This window comes from Sphaerodactylus townsendi, linkage group LG15 (assembly GCF_021028975.2).
Source record: "Sphaerodactylus townsendi isolate TG3544 linkage group LG15, MPM_Stown_v2.3, whole genome shotgun sequence".
Lineage (NCBI taxonomy): Eukaryota > Metazoa > Chordata > Lepidosauria > Squamata > Sphaerodactylidae > Sphaerodactylus > Sphaerodactylus townsendi.
Genome location: NC_059439.1, coordinates 802,164 through 814,256, shown reverse-complemented (window position 1 = coordinate 814,256; position 12,093 = coordinate 802,164).

The window sequence follows — 12,093 nt, the reverse complement described above, 5'->3', positions numbered from 1 at the left end:
GGGGGGAAGGGCAAGGAGATTGTCAGCCCCTTTGAGTCTCCTGCAGGAGAGAAAGGGGGGATATAAATCCAAACTCTTCTTCTTATTCACGGGGAAGGCATTGGAATGGAGAAAGACGTTATCGGCAGGAAGGCAACTAACACACGCCTCTTGACGAGTCCCTTCAAAAACCCAAAAAGGCTTCATATGGGCCAATTATGAGGGATGGATTTGCGGCGAAATGTGGTACATAAATCATTCATGCCGGCCACTCACCACCTTTAGAAAATTAACTCATCGCAGAGTGCCTGCAGATTCCCAGAGTTCCTTATTTGACTGTCAAATGTTTTACGCCCTCCTTCTTTGAGGCTCTTGTTGGAACAAGATGGATTCTTTTAGTTAATAGGCACCCTGTGGAGTTCGAATGGATTTTTCTCATTGACTGCAGAGAAACGGCGTCAGGAGTTCAGTATCAATGGATGTTTTTGAGCTTTATGGCTAGTATTTACCAGCAAAGTTTTTGTTCAGTTAAACACGAGGATCCTGCAGTTGCTTTTCTGACTGGGTTCTCCAGTGGCGTAGCGCCCATGGGACAGGGAGGGGGGTGACGCCCCAGGCACGACCTGGTGCGGGGCGTGGCTTGGCCTTCCAGGGCATTCTGGGGCAGGGCAGGGTGGACGGCACTGGAGCAGGGACACAGAGCACGCACACGCCCCGGGTGGAGTTTCCCCTTGCTCCACTCTGGGCTCCTCTGAAGCAGGTGCTGCTACGAGAGCAGAAATAACGTTCCAGGAACTGAGAGTAAAAAAATCAGGATCTCTCTCTTGGGCTGATTCCGCATGGGCCAAAAACAGCAGTGTGAAAACAGTGTGAAAAGGGTGTAAAAGGGTTTATACTGTTTTCACACCGTTTTCACACCGCTGTTTTTGGCCCATGCGGAATCAGCCTTGGTTAGAGCTCCAGACACACCATCCCACCTTCCTAGGGAATAAGCTCTGAGCCACAGATTTATATTATTATAAACTATGTTTAATTCTGTAAATTGTGAAGAGAAATGTACCTGGAAAAAAACTGTCATAAGCTGGCCAGAGCCTGTGGGATGCAGGAAGGTATAAATCAAATGAACAAATACACAAATAAAAGGACATCTTGAATCGCTATAGTCATTTTAAAAATGGGGCTTGCATTCCTCTTGCTCAACTTTGGTGCAGAGATAAGAGGCTGTCAATTTTCATGCGTCACACACTCAGATGGTCTTGAAGCTTTTTGGATTTTCACAGTCTTGTTGGGATAAGTGATTGAGAAGCTGTCCTTTAAAGATGTTGATGTCTTTCTTGTGATTGTGGGAACTGGACCATTATAGGAGCTTTTCATTAGGATTTGACATTGTGACAACGAGAGACAGAACATGCATGCAAGCACCATGTTCACGTTCATGTTCACCTGGCTTGGCATGGTTTTTGCGTTTGGACTTTGTGTGTGTTTTCATTTATGGGGTACATGTCTGATTGTATTATTGTCATTTATTACCCACAATTGTTGTGTTATAGTACACTGACTTGTTTACACATTCAAAGTAATTTTAAAATTAAATTTTGTTTCTTGACTTGTTCATTCCCCCCTCCCCCGCCCCCAGGTGTGCTTTTATTTGATTTCTAGGCTGGTGAGCAGGTGGCCATTCGGTCTTGGTTTAGACCAGGGGTCTGCAACCTGTGGCTCTCCAGATGTTCATGAACTACAGTTCCCATCAGCCCCTGTCAGCATGGCCAATTGGGCTGATGGGAATTGTAGTCCATGAACATCTGGAGAGCCACAGGTTGCAGACCCCTGGTTTAGACCAAGCATCATTCAGATTTTGAACTTCCTGAAAGTAGTGGTTAGCTAAAGTATTGCAGCCAAAAAGCTCTGCTCATGACCTGAGTTTGAATCTGACGGAAGTCGGTTTCAGGGAGGCGGCCTGAGGTTGACTCCGCCTTCCATCCTTCTGAGGTTGGTAAAATGAACGTGGACCTTGTTGGGAAACGTCGTAGCAAATGAACAGGCTGCCTAGTAAAGGCCCGCCCACCCTGGGGGAAAGGGTATGGAGGAGGGGGTGAGGAGGTCTGGCAAATAGTCATGACCCACCCTGGGAAGAAAGGGAGGGAGGGGCCCCAGCATCTGGTCTTGTCCCACCTACCCTGGGGAGAAGGCTTGGGAGGGATAGGGAGGGGCAGGGGGTCAGTACATGCTCGTACGGGGAACGACCTTAACGTTTGCCTGATGTGGGATGACCTTTCCAGTGAGAAAACCTGGAAATGGAACTCTGCACTGGAATGGGCAACAGATAAATGGTGGTGCTTCAGTTCAAGACAAATTCGAGATGATTCAAGGCAAAGAGGTTAAGGGTTCTAAACTGAAGCTCTTCTACCCTAAACTCTGATGTGTGGACACATCTTCTGATGTGAGGAGGAGGGTCCTCTGGACCTACTCAGTGGCTGGACCCAAGCCCAGGTGATCCTCAGCACAAATCCTTTGCACTGTAGACTTTGCAAAGAACTGCCACTCCAGATTTGCGCTTCATCCCAGTTTTTCCCCCCTGTGTGGCAAGCAGCAGCTGTGACCATGCAGCGGTGTACACACGGTGTACATCAGCTGCTGCGCTAGACTTCTACGCCAAAACCATCCAAAGGAGCAGCAGTGGCGTAGGAGGTTAAGAGCTCGTGTATCTAATCTGGAGGAACCGGGTTTGATTCCCAGCTCTGCCACCTGAGCTGTGGAGGCTTATCTGGGGAATTCAGATTAGCCGGGGCACTCCCACACACGCCAGATGCAGGTGACCTTGGGCTGAGTCCAAGCAGTTCTTCGGAGCTCTCTCAGCCCCACCCACCTCACAGGGTGTTTGTTATGAGGGGGGAAGGGCAAGGAGATTGTCAGCCCCTTTGAGTCTCCTGCAGGAGAGAAAGGGGGGATATAAATCCAAACTCTTCTTCTTCTTCTTCTTCTTCAAAGTGACAAAAACCCTGCACAGAGCGCCCAGGGCCAGAAAACGATGCCCACACAAGCCTGAAAAGGATGCTGGGACAAACAAAAATGATGATTTTTGAAAAAGCTAAACGACGTTACAATTTTTAACCTGTGCCGTCTTGTTATTCTGACCCAACTTTGGCTCACAAGCACACGACAGGTGCAGGGAACTAGTTTCCTGAGCACAGGAGACTCCAGTTCCCGTAGTGCCGGGGAGGAGAGGCGTCTGCTTTTCCCCAGAGGCCTTCCCTCGGTCCCAAATAGCGGGAGGGGCACTAGTTCTCCCCAGTGGCGTAATGTCCATTGGGCAAAGTGGGCAGCTGCCCAGGGCTCAGGAATTCTGCAGGGCATGTGTAACCCCTGTGTCAGAATGGGATGACCCAGAAAGGGGTGGAGTCTGAGAAATGTACCTGGAAAAAAAAACTGTCATAAGCTGGCCAAGAGCCTGTGGGATGCAGGAAGGTATAAATCAAATGAACAAAATACACAAATAAAAAGGACATCTTGAATCGCATATAAGTCATTTTAAAAATGGGGCTTGCATTCCTCTTGCTCAACTTTGGTGCAGAGATAAGAGGCTGTCAATTTTCATCGTCACACACACCTCAGATGGTCTTAAAGCTTTTTGGATTTTCACAGTCTTGTTAAGGATAAGTGATTGAGAAGCTGTGTATCCTTTAAAAGATGTTGATGTCTTTCTTGTGATTGTAGGAACTGGACCATTATAGGAGCTTTTCATTAGGGATTTGACATTGTGACGACAACGAGAGACAGAACATGCATGCAAGCTAACCATGTTCGCGTTCATGTTCACCCTGGCTTGGCATGGTTTTTTCGCGTTTGGACTCTTTGTGTGTGTTTCTTCACTTTTATGGGGTACATGTCTGATTGTATTATTGTCATTTATTACCCACAATTGTTGTGTTATGAGTACACTGGACTCTGTTTACACATTCAAAGTAATTTTAAAATTAAATTTTTGTTTCTTGACTTGTTCATTCCCCCCTCCCCGCCCCCAGGTGTGTGTGCTTTTATTTGGATTTCTAGGCTGGTGAGCAGGTGGCCATTGGTCTTAGTTTTAGACCAGGGGTCTGCAACCTGTGGCTCTCCAGGATGTTCATGAACTACAAAGTTCCCATCCCAGCCCCTGTCAGCATAGCCAATTGGGCTGGATGGGAATTGTATCCATGGAGGCTGGAAACCATGAACATCTGGAGAGCCACAGGTTGCAGACCCCTGGTTTAGACCAAGCATCATTCAGATTTTGAACTTCCTGAAAGTAGTGGTTAGCTAAAGTATTGCAGCCAAAAAGCTCTGCTCATGACCTGAGTTTGAATCTGATGGAAGTCGGTTTCAGGGAGGCGGCCTGAGGTTGACTCCGCCTTCCATCCTTCTGAGGTTGGTAAAATGAACGTGGACCTTGTTGGGAAACGTCGTAGCAAATGAACAGGCTGCCTAGTAAAGGCCCGCCCACCCTGGGGGAAAGGGTATGGAGGAGGGGGTGAGGAGGTCTGGCAAATAGTCATGACCCACCCTGGGAAGAAAGGGAGGGAGGGGCCCCAGCATCTGGTCTTGTCCCACCTACCCTGGGGAGAAGGCTTGGGAGGGATAGGGAGGGGCAGGGGGTCAGTACATTAGCCACAAGTGACAGGAGGAATCGACCTTAACGTTTGCCTGATGTGGGATGACCTTTCCAGTGAGAAAACCTGGAAATGGAACTCTGCACTGGAATGGGCAACAGATAAATGGTGGTGCTTCAGTTCAAGACAAATTCGAGATGATTCAAGGCAAAGAGGTTAAGGGTTCTAAACTGAAGCTCTTCTACCCTAAACTCTGATGTGTGGACACATCTTCTGATGTGAGGAGGAGGGTCCTCTGGACCTACTCAGTGGCTGGACCCAAGCCCAGGTGATCCTCAGCACAAATCCTTTGCACTGTAGACTTTGCAAAGAACTGCCACTCCAGATTTGCGCTTCATCCCAGTTTTTCCCCCCTGTGTGGCAAGCAGCAGCTGTGACCATGCAGCGGTGTACACACGGTGTACATCAGCTGCTGCGCTAGACTTCTACGCCAAAACCATCCAAAGGAGCAGCAGTGGCGTAGGAGGTTAAGAGCTCGTGTATCTAATCTGGAGGAACCGGGTTTGATTCCCAGCTCTGCCACCTGAGCTGTGGAGGCTTATCTGGGGAATTCAGATTAGCCTGGGCACTCCCACACACGCCAGATGGGTGACCTTGGGCTAGTCACAGTTCTTCGGAGCTCTCTCAGCCCCACCCACCTCACAGGGTGTTTGTTATGAGGGGGGAAGGGCAAGGAGATTGTCAGCCCCTTTGAGTCTCCTGCAGGAGAGAAAGGGGGGATATAAATCCAAACTCTTCTTCTTCTTCTTCAAAGTGACAAAAACCCTGCACAGAGCGCCCAGGGCCAGAAAACGATGCCCACACAAGCCTGAAAAGGATGCTGGGACAAACAAAAATGATGATTTTTGAAAAAAAAATAGCGGCGCTACAATTTTTTTTTAACCTGTGCTTCGTCTTGTTATTCTGACCCAACTTTGGCTCACAAGCACACGACAGGTGCAGGGAACTAGTTTCCTGAGCACAGGAGACTCCAGTTCCCGTAGTGCCGGGGAGGAGAGGCGTCTGCTTTTCCCCAGAGGCCTTCCCTCGGTCCCAAATAGCGGGAGGGGCACTAGTTCTCCCCAGTGGCGTAATGTCCATTGGGCAAAGTGGGCAGCTGCCCAGGGCTCAGGAATTCTGCAGGGCATGTGTAACCCCTGTGTCAGAATGGGATGACCCAGAAAGGGGTGGAGTCTGAAATGAAGTAGAATGCTGCAGAACTCATGAGGTTGGAGGAAGCGAGACTATCAGGCTGGGACCTTGATTGATTTTATTAAGCCCTTAACACCTTGTTTAAGGTAACTGCAATGTTGTGGGGAACTAGTGGGAAGGGAGTTTATTTTTTTGCTATATTGTAAATGTTAGAATTTATTGTTTCAGGGTTTTTGTGTATGTAAATGGTGAGAGTTTTCTGGGAACCTTCATCATCTCTTGAAGCCCATTCACCAGAAGAAGCCTCAGAAGTCTTCAAAACCAACCCACCAGCAAAGGAAAGATATTGGACTTTGCAGCAATATCAGTAGACTGTAAATAAGGACTTGAAAATGCAAACTTAACAGGACTGCAAAGTGTAATGTTAAATGTTTTAAACGTGTTATTTGTTAAAGTAAAAAGTAAACTGTTTTTGTTTTAAATTTGGTTCTTTGCAACTCCTTCCAAGTACTGGCCCCACAGAACCCTACAAGCTGAGGTTACATAAATTGGCTCAAGCGTGGGGGCTTGGAAGTGAATTGCAAATATATAATTGCTTCTTGCAATGGAAGTGTAAAAGTGCAAAAAAAGTTGGGGTTTGATCCCCCCATAAACTGAAACTGTCTTGTTATGTGACATAAGTTCAAAGGGATGTTAATGAGGATATTCCAACATAACTGCTTGGAAACTTATGGTGCAATTACTAAAATACACAGGATACAAGGGCAGAGGGAAAGAGATGTTGCTGTGTGAATTTGAAACACATAATTCTGTTTTGCAAGATAGTCAACCAATGTATAAACTGTAAATTGCAAGGGGGAAATGGGATGTAATCCCTATTGATGCAGCAGAGTTTGCAACAGTTAATTGGGAAGAAGCAAAGAAACCTGTGCACAGGGGAGAAAAAAAGGAACACTGTTTAGCAAAGTTACATGAATGAGAAGAGGGATTCCCAGTTGCAGCCTCCTACCCCTTTTGCAAACTCATCCTCTGGATTGCAACAGCTGCTGGAAAGAGTTTTGCAAAAGGGCCGAGAATTACATCTAAGTTTCCAGCTTAGTAGACCTGAAGTTGCAATTAAAAACATATTCTGGTATTTTACCCCTAAACCAGCAGAAATAGAATATTCAGTTTGGTGAGTTCATGCAAGAATTAATTCGCAGATGACAGTGTTCCTGAAAGAGAAATATTAAAAAGAAAGGAAAAAATTATGAGAGCTTGCTGCCTCCCTGCATTGCCCATAGCTTTGGGGAGAGCGGGAAAGGATGCGTCTGCAAAACAATGTTTTGCTATTTTCAGAAGTGCATATGGCAATATTGTCTCAGTTTCTGAGATTGAAAGCTAAGTTTTATATGGAGACATATCAGCACATTAATGAACCCCCACTCAGCATATTTAAATGCGGTTTGCATGCTCTGGCTATGGAAATAATGATTAGAAAGAAGGGGATTGCTGATGAAGAGCTTAAGTTCTATGTTCAGGAACAATTCTTTAGGGATGCTGGCATGAAGCATTGTTCACAACAGCCAGCCCTCAAAAAATAAGCGGTAGAACATAAGGAGTGCAGTAGTGTAATGTGAACTAAAAAAGAAGGTCAATATGTTGCTCCTCCTTCATGCAGTAGAGATCCTTAGAGAAAGAAATCTCTAGTAAAGCATGGAAAGAAAACTGAAGCAAGAGATGAGGGAAAAGGAAAGCCTTCAAATAAAATTGTGGGACTATTTGATAAAAAAAATACAGAAAAAGACTGAAAAGAGTGGGTACTAACAAAGAGAGATAGACTGGGAAATCCTAAATACTTACAATCTGGAGAGGGAGGTGGCTAAATTGAAGACTACCCTTCATCAAGCAAGGGATTGTAGCAATTCAAAGTCTCAGTTCTCCCAGGGTCTGAGAGACAAAGGAGAGATGAGTAGGCCTCTAAAGACCCACAGTAAGATATGGTGCTTTAACTGTGGATTAAAGGGTCATGTTATTAAACGCGTGAATGTGTCAACTTCAGCCCAAATCCAGAGAATTGAGACATCAAAATAATTACTAAATACAGTTGGTAACCAAGAAGAAAAACTTGTTTAGATGGACCATCTAAAAAAACAGCACTAGCAGAGTTTTTCCAGGTGGGCATCTGGAGAGAAAGCAGACTATAGGTATGGAGTGGAAAGAAACTATTGCAAAAGGTTTGATAGGACCTGTATGCTATGACCTCGTGATATTTGGATGGAGTGAAATGCTGCTGTTTAATAGATACAGGTTCACAAGTGACATGCATTTGTGAGAGACCTTTTATAAAGCCCACTTATCTCATAAAGTGAAACTATGCAGCCTATTAGGGAGTTTATTGGATATAGAAAGGAGCAGGAGAGGTCAGAACCAGTGCCCCTATTTGGGATTTATATTTCTAGAATTGCACATTCAATTAATACTGAAGGTATAGAAGAGAAATATGAAATTTTAGCTCTAGTTTACTTGAATAGCATGAATCAACAAGTTTCAGCCATTAGTGGTACTAAGGCATGAAGATGGGTTACTTATGTCAATATTGATGTAGTTGGGATCAGTTTTGCAACTTTCAAAGACTCGCCATATCGTTGGAAAGAAGCACAGCTATTTAGAGACACAAAGGAAGAAGAATTGAAGTGGAAGAGGGAAGTGAAGTATGGCTGCAGGGTGGAAGGCCTGTACATGTCCCAGCAGGAAGTGCATGCACAGTGACAGGTGTGTTGCAAACTTCACCACAGAAAATAGGAACAACAGTCCTTTTAAGAGGCCAGAAGTGGCAGCTGGACCAGGAGGGTTATCCATCTTTCCACAAATAAAATCCAAAACCTATGGTATCAAAACAGAATAGGGGTCTGTGTCAAGAATTTGACACAAAAGGATATTGTATTGAAGCCTCATACAGTAGTTGCTAAAGCTTCTGAAGTAGAATGGACAAGAGCTCTAGCCCTGTGGGTTTGGACCTCACAAATATAAATGGAAATGAATTCCCAGTTTTAAATTTTGGAAGCTTCAGCATTAAGTCAGTCAGAACAGGAAAGAATTTCTAGCGATATAGCAACAGAAACACCAAGGGTCTTTGCAATGCATGATTTAGACCTTGGGAGAGTTTCAGGTGTTGCCCACAAAATTTATTTAAAAAGTGATGTGCCCTTTAGAGAGAACTAGGCGAGTTTAAGCCTTCAGATTTTGAAGACCCTCTACGGCAACATTTGGGGAGTTGGCTACACTAGGTGTAGTGAAGAAACCAACAGTCCATATGCATCACCAATAGTATTGGTAAGGGAAGAAAAATGGGGCTCTTAGGATGGTAGTGGACTATAGGAAACTAAATAATTTAACAGAAAAGGATGCTTACCCTCTGCCAAGAATAGAAGAAATTTTTTGCTTTACTTGCGGGATCACAGTGGTTCTCTGTCTTAGATTTAAAAGTGGATATTATCAGATTTGTGCCAATGGACCCAGCAGATTTCAAAGACAGCATTTACCACCCCATTTGGTAATTGGCAGTTCAAGATGATGCCCCAAGGGTTAACAAATGCCCCTTCAACCTTTCAACGAATGATGGAAAATGTGATGCAAGGCTTAAACCTTACTGAAACTATTGCCTTTTTGGATGATTTGATCATATTCTCTGCAACTAAAGAGAGCAGAAGAGCGTCTCCTCAAGGTTTTGCAAAGACTTCAGACATATGGATTAAGTTGGCCTTCTAAATGTAAACTATTTTCAATCATCAGTGAAATATTTAGGTCACATCATATCAGCCTCTGGAATAGAGAGCCAGACAAGGAAAAGACAAGATGCCATTACCACCTGGCGGTGCCTACAAACCTCAGTGAACGAAGATTTCTTGGGTTTGCTGGATATTATAGGAGGAGGGTTGTGTCAGGATATTCGGTCATTGCTAAGCCAGTAAATTCATTGCTAGCAGTTAGTTCTAGAGTAAGTAAAATAAAGGAAACCAGTCTCTCAAAGACAAATGGGATTCATAGGCTGTCAAGGAGCCTTTGAGACTTTAAAGTTAAAGTTGACCACAGCACCAGTATTGGGATTTGCAGACTGGAAGTTGCCATATATATTGCATCACGGATGCTAGTCTCACAGGATTAGGTGCAGCCCTATACAAGTGCAAAATAACTGTCTCCGTGTCATACCATATGCCAGTAGAGAGGTTTAAGCCGTGAGTAGACGCAATTATCCAGTGCACAAATTGGAGTTTTGGCATTAAAATAGGCAGTTTGTGACAAGTTCCATGATTTTTTGTATGGATCCAGAGTTCAAGGTGTGACTGATAACAACCCACTGACTTATGTTCTAACCTCTGCCAAATTAAGTGCTGCAGGAGGGTAGAGGTGGGTGTCAGCATTATCTTTATATAATTTTGAAATAGTCTACAGATCTGGAAAAGCTAATATAGATGCTGACTCACTTTCTTAGGAGACATGAAAGAAAGGCTCACTGTGAGGATGAGGAAGGAGATAAACAACTACAGAAAGAATTTCTAAAATGCTCCTAAAGATTCAACATGATCCTAATGCACTAAAGTCATGGGATGCTGAAGTCTGTAAGGCAGTTATCCAGTTCATAGTGTCACGCCCCAAACATCCAGTAGTGCCAAAGATGTAATGAAGTGGACCACAGTTATATTGAGACCTTACCTGCCTCTGAGGACAGTATTCCAGAAGGGTACCAAATGAAGGATGTCATATTAAATCCTTCTGATCAAAATGGCGAGTTTCCTGACTGGAAGAAGTTGCAAAGAAAGAGGGACAAATATATAGCTAGAATAATACACTTTTTTGGAGAGAAGGCATAAACCCACCTGGGATGAAGAAAGAAAAGAGGAATATGAAACTAGACTGTACTTGAGAGAGTGGCCCCAACTTTTTTCTGTCAAATGGAGTTCTATATACCGGAAGGTTCAACGAAAAGGAGAAGATGTAGAGCAACTTGCGATCCCTTACACTCATCGGAAGAGAGCTCTGGAAGGCATTCATGATGCAATGGGTCATTTTGGAATTGAAAGAACTTTGGAATTGGCTAGGGATAGATTCTTCTGGCCTACAATGGCACAAGCTATAGAACAGAAGTGCCGCAATTGTGAACGCCGCATGAACAGGAAAGCTCGAGTAGAAAGAGCAGCTGAATTAGTTAACATAAAAACATATGCTCCTTTAGAGTTAGTCTGTATAGATTTTTTAACTCTTGAACCTGATGTAAAATGGCACCAAAATATTTTAGTAGTTACTGATCATTTTACCAAGTATGCACAAGCATACCCCCACTCGAGATCAGACTGCAAGAACAGTAGCTACAACTCTCTGGGAAAATTTTATATGCCATTATGGATTTCCTAGAAGATTCCACAGTGATCAAGGAGCAGCCTTTGAGTCAGAACTGGTTACAGAACTGAGTAAAATTGCAGGAACTAAGTCCCATACAACACCATATCACCCAAGAGGAAACCCTGTTGAGAGGTTCAATCGTACCACTTTTAGACATGTTGGGCACATTAGAGGTAAATAAGAAATCTGGTGGAGAGAAAGTACATAAAACCATTAGTTCATGCTTATAATTGTACCAAAAAAGTAGTACTACTGGAGAATCTCCTTATTTTTTAATGTTTGGAAGACAACCATTACTACCAATTGATTTGTGTTTCGGGATAAAGTCGAAGGAGCAAACAGAAACTCATCAAGAATATGTAAGAGACTTAAAGCATGAGCTTCGTTATGCATATGATCTGGCCACTCCAGGAAAGTGAAAACATCAACAAGCCAACAAGCGAATGGGATAGGAAAGTCATCAAATCCAACCATTTCAACAGGAGACAGAGTGCTAGTTCGTAACTTAAGCCCCGTGGAATGCAGAAATTAGCTGACCGATGGGAACCTGTTGTGCATATAGTTCTGGAGCAACCTGATGAAACCCTTCCTGTTTACAGAGTCCAATCAGAAGATGGCAAAGGTGTTGTTGAACTCTGCACCGGGATATGCTGAGACCATGTGGTTTTATTTCCTCCTCTGAGGATATGAGTGATTTGGACAGTCCAGAGAGTCCTATTGGTGGTAGGGCCGAGACAAAAGTTAGCTGATGTGAACTCAGAGTAGGAGAAAGATTGTGCATCCACATCTAACTCTCTTTCAGACCTCAATCCCATGGCAGGAATTCACACCAAGCTCCCTTCCAATGAGGTTACTGCAGTCAGAAATCCTTGTAAGAAAGACAAAAGGAAAGAAAAGGTTGTGCAGTCAGATTCACCAAATGTGGTCCCTACCAGTACAGGGATCTCTGGGAAATTAG